The following is a 15,009-nucleotide window of genomic DNA, read 5'->3' as shown; positions in this document are numbered from 1 at the left end:
ATTTATTGAGAATATTATCATCCTCCTAAGCACACCAATCAAAAAGTTCTTCCCTCTACTTTCTGCATATTCTGGAATTTTCATCAGTGCCTAGGGTCCCCTCATCATTAACAGACTGTCATAATTGCAACCCATTCATCTTAGACTCCCTTTAAAAGACCAAAACCCATCTAGCTTCTCCTATCCTCAGGAATCTCCATTTCATTAAGGGGTGGAGGCTGGATTGTCATTTTTGTCCTCCTGCCTTGTTCCTTGCTTTCTCTGGATTTCAAAACTGTGCTTACCTCCCCATTTCCCACCCCCACCCTGTGTATTATATTTCCCCATTAGAATGTAAACTTCATTATATTCTACATTTTTGAAGGCAGAGACTGCTTTTCTTTTTTTTTTTCTTGTATTTTTATCCCAGTGCTTAGCATAGTGGCATATTTTAAGCACTTAATGATTCGTCCCTTCCTCCCTCCCTTCTTCCTTCCTCTCTCCCCTCTGTTCCCTCTCTTTCTCCCCTCTCTCTCCCTTTTCTCTCTCCTCTCTGTCTCCCTCTCTCCCTCTCTCTTCTCCTTTCTCTCCTCTCTCCTCTTCCTCTTCTCTCTCTCCTTCTCCCCTTCATTCCTCCCTCCTTCTCCCTTTTTCCTTTCTTCCCTTCCTCCCTACCTTCTTCCCTTCCTCCATCCCTCCATTCTTCCCTTTCTTCTTTTCTTCCTCCCTCCCTCCTTCACCTTTCTAAGAAATCATCTATGAAATGGGGACATTATCGTATCACATTATTCACTTTCTCATAAGATTGTTTTCAGAAAATCAGTTCTATTTTACTTGATTGACTTGTCCTCCATTTTCCCTCTCAAAATCTTATTTTTTCCTTCAAGTTCCAGCTCAAATCATATTTGTCTCCGAAGCTTGCCTTAGTGATTGTAAAAAGAACATGATCTTGGAATCACAGGACCTAAATTTCCTTTTCTGCTACTTACTACTACCTGTGTGACCTTGGGTAATGACTTACTTCTGGACTTCTGTTTCCTAATCTGTAAAGTGAGAGAATTAGACCAGCCTGCTCTAACTTATAATGACATATCAAGTTTGATGTGAATGTCCTATTATGTGCTTATTGTGCTAGGCACTGTAGTTAATACAAAATAAGACATGAACATACCTTTTATCCATATGTCCTCTGAGGTAGGTAAAGTAGACAAAATACTAGATATAGGATTATATAAAATATCCTTAATAAAATTCATACATCCAAAATTTAGAGGGAATTAATAAATATTTTTAAAACAGTTAATAGACAAGATATGATCAGCTTTTTAAATCACTACAAACTATAAAATGATCATCAAAAAGTGCCCAAACATGCTAATGAACAGAAAAAGGTAAATTAAACCTCTAATTTCATACCTTTCAAATTGACTAAAATTATAAAAGAAAGGATCAGTGTTTGCAGGGACATGAGAAAAATATGCATACAGATTGGCTGCTGAATGACCTATTGGTCCAGTTTTTAAAAAAACCTGTCTTCTCACTCTCTTTGAAAAACTCTGAATTCTGGTTTCTGATATCATTACTCAGTTGAAATTGATCTCTCCAAAAGTACCAAACACTTCATAATTGTCAAAGTTAATGATCTTTTTTTAATCCTTACCATTTCTTAACCTCTCTGAAACATTCGATAGTGCTGGACATGCTCTCTTCCTAGATTTTTCCCCCCTTTTTCCTCTGGGTTTTTATGACACTGTTCTCTCCTGGTTGCCTCTTATATGTATAATTGCTCCTTTTCAATTTCCTTCACTGGATTGTCCATGCCACATGTAGGTATACACTAAACTGTTTCTGAGTGATCTCATTAACTTCCATGATTTCAATTATCATCTCTATGCAGATTACTCCCAGATTTCTTTCTTTTTTTAAAATTTATTATAGCTTTTTATTTACAAGATACATGCATGAGTAATTTTTCAGCATTGACAATTGCAAAACCTTTTGTCCCAACTTTTTCCCTCCTTTCCCCCACCCCTTCCCCCAGATGGCAGGTTGACCAATACATGTTAAATATGTTAGATACAATATATGTATACATGTCCATACAGTTATTTTACTGTACAAAAAGAATCAGACTTTGAAATAGTGTACAATTAGCCTGTGAAAGAAATAAAAAATGCAGATGGACAAAAATAGAGGGATTCGGGATTCTATGTAGTGGTTCATAGTCATCTCCCAGAATTCTTTTGCTGGGTGTAGCTGGTTCAATTCATTATTGCTCTATTGGAACTGATTTGGTTCATCTCATTGTTGAAGAGAGCCACCATCCATCAGAATTGATCATCATATAGTATTATTGAAATATATAATGATCTCCTGGTCCTGATCATTTCACTCAGCATCAATTCATGTAAGTCTCTTCAGGCCTTTCTGAAATTATCCTGCTGGTCATTTCTTACAGAACAATAATATTCCATAATATTCATATACTACAATTTATTTAGCAATTCTCCAATTGATGGGCTCAGTTTCCAGTTTCTGGTCACTACAAAGAGGGCTGCCACAAATATTCTTGTACATACAGGCCCCTTTCCCTTCTTTAAAATCTCTTTGGAATATAAGCCCAGTAACAACACTGCTGGATCAAAGGGTATGCACAGTTTGATAACTTTTTGGGCATAGTTCCAAATCACTCTCCAGAATGGATGGATGTATTCACAATTTCACCAACAATATATCAGTGTCCCAGTTTTCCCACATTCCCTCCAACATTCCGCATTATCTTTCCCTGTCATTCTAGCTAATCTGACAGATGTGTAATGGTATCTCAAAGTTGTCTTAATTCGCATTTCTCTGATTAATAATGACTTGGAGCATCTTTTCATATGGCTAGAAATAGTTTCAATTTCTTTGTCTGAGAATTGTCTGTCCATATCCTTTGACCATCTATCAATTGTACTCCCAGATTTCTAAAACTAAACCTCTCTCTCTTTTAAGTCTCAGTCTAGTGTGACCTAATTGATTGATTTTTAAAATATATTTTTGTTCTTGCTTTGTTTAGGTTGGTTTTTATTTTGCATTAATTGCACTGGTAATTCTAATCAATTAAATACCTTTTTATATTTACTTAATTTATCAGAGAAGAAAATATTCAATACTATAAATTAATAACTTCTCATAACTTTGAATCTTAATAAATTTTTAACCTCTATAAGCCTAAGATTAACTATCTGAAAAATGCTGGGTCCTTGGAGAATTCTGACATTCACTTGAAGGCAAACTTGTTAATAAAGGCTAAATTTTATAGTGAGAGAGAGACAGACAGGCAGACAGAGAGAGAGAGAGAGAGAGAGAGAGAGAGAGAGAGAGAGAGAGAGAGAGAGAGAGAGAGAGAGAGAGAGAGAGAGAGAGAGAGAGAGAGAGAGAGGCAGAGAAAGCACTCATTAAATGTGTTGGGGTGAAGCCAATATGGCATAGAGAGGAAACACTCTCCTGAGCTCTCCCAATATTTCCTTTCAGACAAATTTAAAATATTGAATTCTGGAGAGTCAGCGCCAATAAAAGGTTGGAATGAACATTTTTTCCAGTTTGAGAAAATTTGTGAGTTCAGAAGTCTGTAACAAGGGGGTAAAGGCTGGCTTAGAACTTAAATACTAGTAGTAGCATAAACTCAAGGTTTTGGAAGTGGTGACAAATGGCAGCAGCAGCTTTGGCAGCTCTCAAGTCAGACAGAGATTTCAGGGGACCCCCTGTACTAGAACTGGGTACTGTTTGGCAACATCAATGCCTAAATCTATTTCTGGGTCGCAGTTGTAGAATAAAGAGTAGCACTTTCAGTCACAAGGGCCCTAAAGAGTATGTATAGCTACAACAGTTAGGGGCCCTACCTGGGTATGAATAGAGTGCAGAACAATCATAGCCTTCTCCAGATCACACCAATCTGGAAGCACCAAAAAAATGTGAAAGCCCACAATTAAGCTTTCCTAGTAGCATGGAAAAAAAAAAGTCTAGAACTTAGTGCCTAACCTACATGCTCATCTTAAGAACACCAGCCTAGCAGGGATGCCTTGAAAAATCAGGAGTAGCTGAGATTCAAGTCCAAAGCAAAAAACAAAGGTTTGGAAGAATGCCAAATGAGAAGGTATTAGCTATGCTGGAGGTATTCCAAGAAACTACTTTAATAGAAGATAAGCCTTGAGGAAAATGGTAAATGCCAATTGAAAGTTAGGAAATGGGGATTAAAAAGTAATATGGTGTAAAGTTGATATAGGTAAAAGTATGGAGGCAGGGATTCGCAAATTTTATGTGGGGCATAATTACAGTCCTATTCTATACACTCTGCGGATACCAACTCAGAAACATTTTACAGAGCTGATTCCCACTAGAAGCTGATCTTTGGTTTCTTTCTACATTTTAGCTTTGTATATAAAGTGTCCTCTGTACCCTCTTGGGAAGACAGCCTAAACAGGCTTTTAATTGCATAAAAGAAATGAGTCAGGAGTGGCTGGCAGTTCAAACAGATTGCCTTTCAGGAATTCATAATGCTAATACTGTCTGTTCTCTACAGCTTCCATGGCTAGAACCACAATAGAAATCTATAGCTTGAGTTATTTTCCACCCACAATCCTTGCATGGCTTTTGGTTCTTTTTTATGTCAGTACATTTTTGTTTTCCTCAGTGGGCAGAAAGTTTTCTATTAGAGAGCAATATTTGCATAGAGAGATACCATTACACAGCTACAAAATGAGGTCATAGCAAATGAGAAGAGGAGAAATTCTTCATCTATTTAGACTCTAAAGCATCTAATATTTGCAGGGTTATCTCCATGCCCTTCTGATGTAAGCAATTATAATTTGCCAGTGGGAGGGGGGAAATTTTCATTTGAAACTTTGAGGGCCATATAGGCTAGCTGTTTTCTAGTATATTTTTAGATCTAGCAATGCTAGATTCCTAAGTATCTTAAATACTTTGAGAGACTAAATTCATTTGGCAGGGTGTGTAGGTAGGCTCTTTGTTGGTCCTTTGAATTCTTTGAGTTCTGGATAAAATGTAAATAAATCAAATTCCTGGAGCATAAAACATATAGAAGTGAACAAACCTAATATCCTAGTGTTCAATAAACATTAGAACTCTAGTTACTGAGCTATGGACTCATTTCCCCATAATTTTTAGGAAAATTGAAGAGCAATCCTGGAGAAATTTTATGTTTAGTTCAGCACCTATGTATTTAAATAAGCTCCAAAAGGATACATGATTTAGCTATAAAAGACTATTAATTATAATTATTTACATTACAATTACATAATTACATTAAATTATAATTACAATTACTAATCACACTCACAATTAAAACATCAAATTAAGGAGTAAAGAAACTAATGCTTTTTGCATCTACAGATAAAGGGAGAGTTGAAGATAAAAACAAGGGATAGCGAGAATCACAGAAAATGAAATGGACAACTTTGAGTACTTAAAAAAAAAAAACAGTGCATGAACAACTAAACTAAAAAGGGAAATAACTTATTGGAAAAAAATCTTTGCAACATGTTTCTCTGATAAAGATCTCCTTTCTAAGACATATAAGGATAGAGATAGAGAGGTATAGAGATGTATAAAAGGTCTTTCTCTATGTACTATCTATCTACCTATTTATTGATCTGTTTATAAATACTTAATCCTCTGCTACTACCAAAAAAGAAGCTTAATACCAGAAAGACAAAAATTGAACCCATTATAGAATAGAATCATCCCTATTCTAATTATGGAATAGGGATGAGCAGAAAATTTTGTGTTTTTGTATGGATCCTTTTCTCATTGCCCTTATAATGGGGCAGATATTAGGAAAAGATTCTAACCCATACTCACCTCCACCCCCAGTGAGCTCTACAGAAAGCTTAGGTTAATAAAGAGGCAAGGTTTACTTGTAACTTGGGTGCAGATTGGTGGATTCTTGGATACATTACAATGCACATCCCCTTGGTTCTTCAAGGAAGAAGAAATAGAGACGAAACTAGTAGAAATCAACTATGTGAATATTACAATGATAAAAGTCCTGATTCAATTTCTAAGGAAACACTCTATATACACAACATAATACAATTGGCCTTAAAGAATCCCACAAGTTCTAGAAAAAAGAAAAGTTTTAAGAACAGCCAGATAGGAAAACATGAGGAGAAAGAGGAAGAGAAGGGAAAGGGTAATGAAAATATTGCATGGGGAGTTAAGTGAACATAAAGGGCCTGGTGATTCTCACTCTCACAGCCCAGCTTCAACTCCACCTATTTCTGAGCAGGCTACTGACCCTCCACCATCAACTTCACCTTCCTGGATAGAGGGAGGAGGAGAAGGAGTGGAGGAGCAGTGATATCACTAGCACCTCCTCTTCTCCCCCCAGCAATCACCCACTCCTATGACTCAATTGCAAAAGGCACTACTTTAAGCCAAAGAAGAAGAGCAAGATACAGCTGATTTGAAAACAGAAATATATCCTGTGATTGAACTGCTTAACTCTTCAGGTTAAGAAAGAAGATAGACTTCTTTTAATATAGAAATTCTCAAAGACCTGAAAAAGGCTTGCACTCTTTATGGGGCTACATCATCTTATGTTAAGATATTATTACAGAATTTAGCTTATTTTAACCCCTAGTGACTGAAAATCTATAGCAAGGACATGCTTAGAACCTGGACAAAACTTCTTGTGGCTTTCTGAATATAGTGAACTCTGTAGGATATAAGCCCAACGAAATAGGCAAACTGGAGTTAATACACCAATCATATGTGACCAACTAACAGGTGTAAGTTCTTATGCAGACACTTCAGCACAGATTAATTACTCCATAGCGGCATATGAGCAAATTGCTTCTGCTGCTATCAAAGCATGGAGCTTCCTCCCAGGAAAGCAAGACAGAGGAGAAGCCTTCACGAAAATAGAGCAAGGTCCAAATGAATCCTTTGCTGATTTTGTGGGAAGTTTGCAAATAGCTGTCATATGAACTATTGGTGAAAATGCAGCAACAGAAATTATGATGAGGCAACTTGCTAAAGAAAAGGATAATGAGGTCTGTAGAAGAATTATATTAGGACTACACAAGGATGCTCCTTTAGAGGAGATCATAAGACGTTGTGCCACAGTGGGCATAAATACCTTTTATACCCAGGCTATGATGCAGACTTCCCAAGATCCGAACATGAGAAGACAGGGTTCCTTTTGGCAAGGGACTTCCAGAGAGATTTGTCAATGCTTTCAATGTGGTAAAAAGTAGGGCATTTGAAAGTTCAATGCCAACATTGAGAAAAAGACAAAATGAGAAAACAGGGTGAGAGAATAAGACCCAAAACACCATGTCCAAAATGCAACAAATGCTTCTATTAGGCATCAGAATGTAGACTGATTCAAGGAAACGGGATAGGGGCCCCAATTCCAGGGCCCAAAACAAAAAGTACTTGGGGCATGATGGCAGACCCAGAGAGTGTTTAGAAATTCAGTACTCAGATGTGACCAATCAGCCAGTAAGCAACCTGATGGGAGAAAGGGATTACAATTGGGGAGAATAGAGTTTTATGCAGCTGAGACAATTGAGATGCCCCCCTGGAGAGGTGAAATCTGTTCCTCTCCAGCCTATGGATCTCTTGCCTCCAGACACAGTAAGATTGACCATTTCACCTCCTGAGAGTACTTATAAAACAGTGTTCATCCAAACACTGATGTGGGAAACTGGGGAATGTGTAGATAATATCCCAGTCACTAATACAGGTAGACAATGTGTAACTTATCAACTAGGAGAAGTAGTAGCATCAGGTTTACTGATACAGACTCCTAATAGACAATCTGGTGATAGTTGCCCAAGATTCTGACTCCAAGCAACAGAATCCAGGAATATTCTGGACTGCAGCAATTACAGCTAACTGTCCTATACTCACTATCTATATAAATGGCATACCATTAGAAGGACTGGTAGCACAGGTGCAGATTGTACAATCATTAGAGGTGCCAAATGCCCAGTTACTGGCCAAAGATTAAGGCAGACACCTACATGTCTGGTGAAGGAGGATCAATAGCAGCTGAAGTTAGTGCTATCCCTTTGAGATGGACATTTGAAAGTGAAACAGGAGTTTTTACTCCTTTTATAGTTGAAAAAAATCCCTATCAATCTGTGGGGAAGAGATATTTTACAACAGTTATTATTACAAATGAATACTTTGGCTTTTTAGGCAGTTGAAGGCCTGCCAACACTCTCACCTGTTCCTATTCAATGGAAAATTGATACACCAGTGTGGATAGAATAGTGGCCCTTAGGTAGTGATAAAATTCAGGCCTTAACAGATATAGTACAGGAGCAACTTGACCAAGGACACTTACAACCTTCTCTAAGTCCTTGGAATTTCTCTGTACTTGTTATAAGAAAGAAATCTGGAAAATGGAGGATGTTGACTGATTTAAGAAAAGTAAATGAACAGATGAAAACTAGAGGAACTCTTCAGCCTGGACTTCCATCTCCTAGAGAATGGCCTAGAGAATGGTCTCTTTGGGTTATAGACATTAAAGACTGTTTCTATTCGATCCGTCAAGATAAGGAGGCTATGAAAAGATTTGCCTTTTCAGTGCCCAGTGTTAACTTAGCTGAATCTTATGAAAGATATAAATGGACAGTTTTGCCACAGGGAATGAAAAATAGCCCTACTATGTGCTAAATGTATGTTGCAGCTGCTCTTAACTCCAGTAAGAAAAGCATTTCCAAAAGTAATGTTCTTACATTACATGGATGATATATTGGGATGTGCACCTGTGGAGCAAATGTTAGAAGCATGTCTACAAAAGACCATAGAAACACTAAGGAACTACAAATTGCACATAGATCCAGAAAAAAATTCAAAAACATGCTCCTTTTCAATATTTAGAATACAAAGTATACCCTACGGTGCTTATAGTACAAAAACTTTTCTTAAGAAGAGAGAAGTTAAACAGCTTAAATGACTTTCAGAAATTGATAGACATCCAATGGATGCCTCCAGTGTTAGGCGTGGCTACCTATCAATTGCAACCATTATATGACATTTTTAAGGGGAGATAGTGCTTTAAATTCATCATGTCAGTTTATAAAAGAGGCTCAACAGGCTTTGAGAGAAGTTGAACTGGCTTTATCCAATGTAGTTGAAAGTCACTCAAAAAGCCTTGGAAATATCAGTTTTTGCTACAAAAATTTTTGCTTCATCAAGGAGACAGTGTGATAAAGTGGGTGAACCTCCCAGTACAACCAGAACAAAGCTTTATTCCTCACCCAGTGCTTGTGGCTAGAATTTTATTAAAGGCCATTAAGAAGCAGTACAATTATCTGGGATAAGACATGACAAGATATACACGTTTTATATCTATGCACAAATTAATGGGAAACCATCCCAGAGTGGCAAATGTTATTACACAGCTCCAAATTTTACACACGATAACCAAACTACAACATAATTGGCAATGGATTCTTTTTAAAAATTAATTTTATAATTATAACTTTTTTTTTGACAGTACGTTATGCATTGGTAATTTTCCTAGATACAATATATGTGTGTAAAACCGAATTTATTGTTGCACAGGAATAATTGGATTCCTGAGAAGAAAAACAAAATTGCAAACAGTTTACACTCATTTCCCAGTATTCCTTCTCTGAGTGTAGCTGATTCTGTCCATCATTGATCAACTGGTGCTGAATTAGATCTTTTCCTTTCTTGAACATATCCACTTCTATCAGAATACATCCTCATACAGTATTGTTGTTGAAGTGTATAATGATCTCCTGGTTCTGCTCATTTCACTCAGCATCAGTTCATGTAAGTCTCTTCAAGCCTCTCTGTATTCATCCTGCTGGTCATTTCTTACAAAACAATAATATTCATAACATTTATATATCACAATTTACCCAACCATTCTCCAATTGATGGGTATCCATTCATTTTCCAATTTCTAGCCACTACAAAAAGGGCTGCCACAAACATTTTGGCACATACAGGTCCCTTTCCCTTCTATAAGATCTCTTTGGGATATAAGTCCAGTAGTAACACTGCTGGATCAAAGGGTATACACAGTTTGATAAGTTTTTGAGCATAGTTCCAAATCACTCAGCAGAATGGCTGGATATATTCACAACTCCACCAACAATGCATCAGTGTCCCAGTTTTCCCACTGTCATCTTAGCCATTTATAACTGTCCTTTTTTTGTGGTGGCAAAGAATTGTAAATTGAGATGCCCATCACTTGGGGAATGGCTGAACAAGTTGTGGTATATAATTGTGATGTGAACTATAAGAAATGATGAGCAGGATAGTTTCAGAAAAACTGGGTTGACTGAACTGGAATAAATGATAAGTGAAATGAGCAGGTAGACATTGTAATAGCAATATTGTAATGATGATCAACTCTGAAAATCTGTTAATCTGATCAATAGAGTGATCCAAGACATTTCCAAAGGACTCTTGTTAAAAATACTGTTTACCTCCAAAGACAGAATGGATGAAATCTGAGAAACATAACTTTTTCACTCTAGAGTTTTTCTTTGAGGAATGGGGGGGGGGGGCGCAACATGACTAATATGAAAATGTTTTGTGTGATTTCACATGTGTAATTGATAGTACATTCCTTAATTTCTTTGTGGAAGGACAGAAATAGACTTCAGAACTCATTTTTTTAAGAGTGCAAAATAAAGAAATAAACAATAAATTTATTTTTTAATGGGAAATTTTATTGGCAATATAACTGGTGAGAGATGATGAAAGCCTAAACTAGGATGATGATGATGTGAATAGACAGAAGGAAATAAATGTGAGAGATTTGAAGGCAAAAATAACAAGATTTTATATATGATATGTGGGAAAGGGATTAAGGAAAAAGGAATCCACAATGACACTGAGGATTTGATAACCTGGGGTAAATAGTAAATAATAAAAGAGAAGTTTGGAAGGATAAACAATTGTACTTGTCTTAGATCCTAACTGGAGAAGATTGGGAGTTGGCCTAACAAAAGACTTGGGTTAAGAGTATGTTAGAGACAAGCAAACCCCATGATGATTGGCTATTTTAGTGAGGGTCAGATAATGTAATCTGTCTTCCCATATTCATAGCATTTAATCCATTGGAGGCCACTACCCTAGACAACTCTTTTAAGATTGCAATTTTTTAGAACAATTGCTCTTGTACATTGGTAGTTTCGTCATTGAGAGATTTACTTATGTTAATGAAACCACAGATCTATCCCATACTTTGTGATATTTCTGAAAACAGACTTCCTCACTCAATTTCAAGATGTCTGGTGAAAAGATAAGAATAAAATGGGTCTAGACATGAAGAATGGTATTATAAACAAATTAAAAGAACATAGGATAGTTTACCTCTCAGACCTGTGGAGAAGGAAGGAATTTATGACCAAAGAAGAACTAGAGATCATTATTGATCACAAAATAGAAGATTTTGATTATATTAAGCTAAAAAGTTTTTGTGCAAACAAAACTGATTCAAACAAGATTAGAAGGGAAGCAATAAACTTGGAAAACATTTTTACATTCAGAGGTTCTCATAAGGGCCTCACTTCTTTTTTATTTTTTTAATGATAGCCTTTTTTTCCCAAAAAAATATATGCAAAGATATTTTTCAACATAAATTCCTTTTTTTAGAAGGATCTAAATATTTTTTGTTATATCTTTTTATTGATAGTACATATGTATGCATGGATAATTTTTTTTACAACATTATCCCTTGCACTCACTTCTGTTCCGATTTTTCCTTTCCCTCCCTCTACCCCCTCCCCTAGATGGCAAGCAGTCTTACACATGTTAAATATGTTATACTATATCCCAGATACAATATATGTGTGCAGAACCGAACAGTTCTCTTTTTGCAAAGGAAGAATTGGATTCAGAAGGCAAAAATAACCTGAGAAGAAAAACAAATATGCAAACACTTTATACTTATTTCCCAGTATTCCTTCCCTGGGTTTAGTTGATTCTGTCCATCATTGATCAATTGGAATTGAATTAGATCTTCTCTTTATCAAAAATATCCACTTCCATCAGAATACATCCTTATACAGTATTGTTGCTGAAGTGTATAATGGTCTCCTGGTTCTACTCATTTCACTCAGCATCAGTTCATGTAAGTCTCTCCAAGCCTCTCTGTATTCATCTTGCTGATCATTTCTTATAGAACAATAATATTCCATAATATTCATATACCACAATTTACCCAACCATTCTCCAATTGATGGGCATCCATTCATTTTCTAGTTTCTAGCCACTACAAAAAGGTCTGCCACAAACATTTTGGCACATGCAGGTCCCTTTCCCTTCTTTGGTATCTCTTTGGGATATAAGCCGAGCAGTAGCACTGCTGAATCAAAGGGTATGCACAGCTTGATAACTTTTGGGGCATAATTCCAAATTGCTCTCCAGAATGGTTGGACTCGTTTACAACTCCACCAACAATGCATCAGTGTCCCAGTTTTCCCACATCCCCTCCAAAATTCATCATTACTTTTTCCTGTCATCTTAGCCAATGTGACAGGTGTGTAGAGGTATCTCAGAGTTGTCTTAATTTGTATTTCTTTGCTCAACAGTGATTTGGAACACTCTTTCATATGAGTGGAAATAGTTTCAATTTCATTATCTGAAAATTGTCTGTTCATATCCTTTGACCATTTATCAATTGGAGAATGGCTTGATTTCTTATAAATTAGAGTCAATTTTCTATATATTTTGGAAATAAGGCCTTTATCAGAAGTGTTAACTGTAAAAATATTTTCCCAATTTGTTACTTCCCTTCTAATCTTGTTTGCACAAAAGCTTTTTAATCTGATGTAATCGAACTTTTCTATTTTGTGATCAATAATGATCTCTAGTTCTTCTTTGGTCACAAATTCCTTCCTCCTCCACAAGTCTGAGAGGTAAACTATCCTCTGTTCCTCTAATTTATTTATGATCTCGTTCTTTATGCATGGACCCATTTTGATCTTATCTTGAAGGTATGTGGTGTTAAGTGTGGATTCATGCCTCATTTCTGCCATACTAATTTCCACTTTTCCCAGAAGTTTTTGTCAAATTTTGGGATCTTTGGGTTTGCCAAACACTAGATTGCTATAATTATTCACTATTTTGTCCTGTGAACCTAACCTATTCTACTGATCAACTAGTCTATTTCTTAGCCAATACCAAATGGTTTTGGTGATTGCTGCTTTATAATACAGTTTTAGATCAGGTACAGCTAGGCCACCCTCATTTGATTTTTTTCATTAATTACCTTGAAATTCTCGACCTTTTGTTCTCTCATAAGAATTTTGTTATTATTTGTTATTTTTTTCTAGGTCATTAAAATAGTTTCTTTTCTAGGTCACTAAAATAGTTCCTTGGGAGTCTGATTTGTATAGCACTAAATAAATTAGTTTAGGGAGTATTGCCATCTTTATATTTGCTTGGCCTATCCAAGAGCACTTAATGTCTTTCCTATTATTTAAATCTGACTTTATTTTTGTGGCAACTGTTTTGTAAATTTGCTCATATAATCCCTGACTTTCCTTTGGTAGATAGATTCCCAGATATTTTATACTATCGACAGTTGTTTTGAATGGAATTTCTCTTTGTATCTCTTGCTGTTGGATTTTGTTGGTGATGTATAAAAATGCTGAAGATTTATGTAGATTAATTTTGTATCCTGCAACTTTGCTAAAGTAATGAATTATTTCTAATAGATTTTTAGAAGAATCTCACCATCATGTCATCTGCAAAGAGTGATAGTTTGGTTTCCTCATTACCTACTCTGATTCTTTTAATCTCTTTCTTGACTCTTATTGCTGAGGCTAGTGTTTCAAATACAATACTGAATAGTAATGGTGATAGTGGGAAACCTTGTTTCACTCCTGATCTTACTGGAAAGGTCCCAGTGTATTCCCATTACATAGGATGCTTACTGATGGTTTAAAATATATGTTCCTGACTATTTTAAGGAATAGTCCATTTATTCCTATACTCTCAAATGTTTTTAGTAGGAATGGATGTTGGATTTTGTCAAATGCTTTTTCTGCATCTATTGAGATGATCATATGTTTTTTGTTCATTTGGTTATTGATATACTCAATTATGCTAGTAGTTTTCCTAATATTGAACCAGCCCTTCATTCCTGGTATAAATCCTACTTGGTCATAGTGTATTATCCTGGGGATTTTTTTCTGTAATCTGTTTGCTAATATTTTATTTAGGATTTTAGCATCAATATTCATTAGGGAGATTGATCTATAATTTTCTTTCTCTGTTTTTAATCTACCTGGTTTAGGTATCAGTACCATGTCTGTGTCATAAAAGGAATTTGGTAGGACTCCTTTAATCCCTATTTTTTCAAATACTTTATATAACATTGGAGTTAATTGCTTTTTACATGTTTGGTAGAATTCACATGTAAATCCATCTGGTCCTGGGGATTTTTTCTTAGGGAGTTGATTAATAGCTTGTTCTATTTCTTTTTCTGAGATGGGACTGTTAAACCAATTTACTTCTGTTAATTTGGGCAAGCTATATTTTTGAAGGTATTCTTCCATTTCATTTAAGTTATCAAATTTATTGGCATAAAGTTGGGCAAAGTAACTCCTAATTATTGCTCTAATTTCCTCTTCATTAGTGTCGAGTTCTCCCTTTTCATTTTTAAGACTAACAGTTTGATTTTCCTCTTTCCTTTTTTTAATCAGATTTACTAAGTGTTTATGTATGTCGTTGGTTTTTTCATATTAATTATTCAATTTCATATTAATTCAATATATTTTTTTTTACTTTCAATTTTATTAATCTCTCCTTTTATTTTTAGAATTTCAAGTTTTGTGTTTGGGGGTTTTAAATTTGTTTCTTTTCTAGCATTTTTAGTTGCAAGCCCAATTCATTGGCCTTCTCTTTCTCTATTTTATGCAAGTAGGCCTGTAGAGATATAAAATTTCCCCTTATTACTGATTTGGCTGCATCCCACACATTTTGGTATGACGTCTCATTATTGTCATTTTCTTGGGTAAAGTTATT

At 35.7% G+C, this 15,009-nt stretch overlaps 1 long non-coding RNA gene across 1 annotated transcript in view; it reads left to right on the top strand.

Moving 5' to 3' along the window:
• The window catches only part of LOC141541031 (uncharacterized), a 38,632-nt gene that overhangs the window by 1,067 nt on the left and 22,556 nt on the right, over positions 1-15,009 (top strand). The window lies entirely within an intron of this gene.

This window comes from Sminthopsis crassicaudata, chromosome 4 (assembly GCF_048593235.1).
Source record: "Sminthopsis crassicaudata isolate SCR6 chromosome 4, ASM4859323v1, whole genome shotgun sequence".
Lineage (NCBI taxonomy): Eukaryota > Metazoa > Chordata > Mammalia > Dasyuromorphia > Dasyuridae > Sminthopsis > Sminthopsis crassicaudata.
The sequence above is the reverse complement of the archived record's forward strand: the minus strand, read 5'-3'. Positions and strand labels throughout refer to the sequence as shown.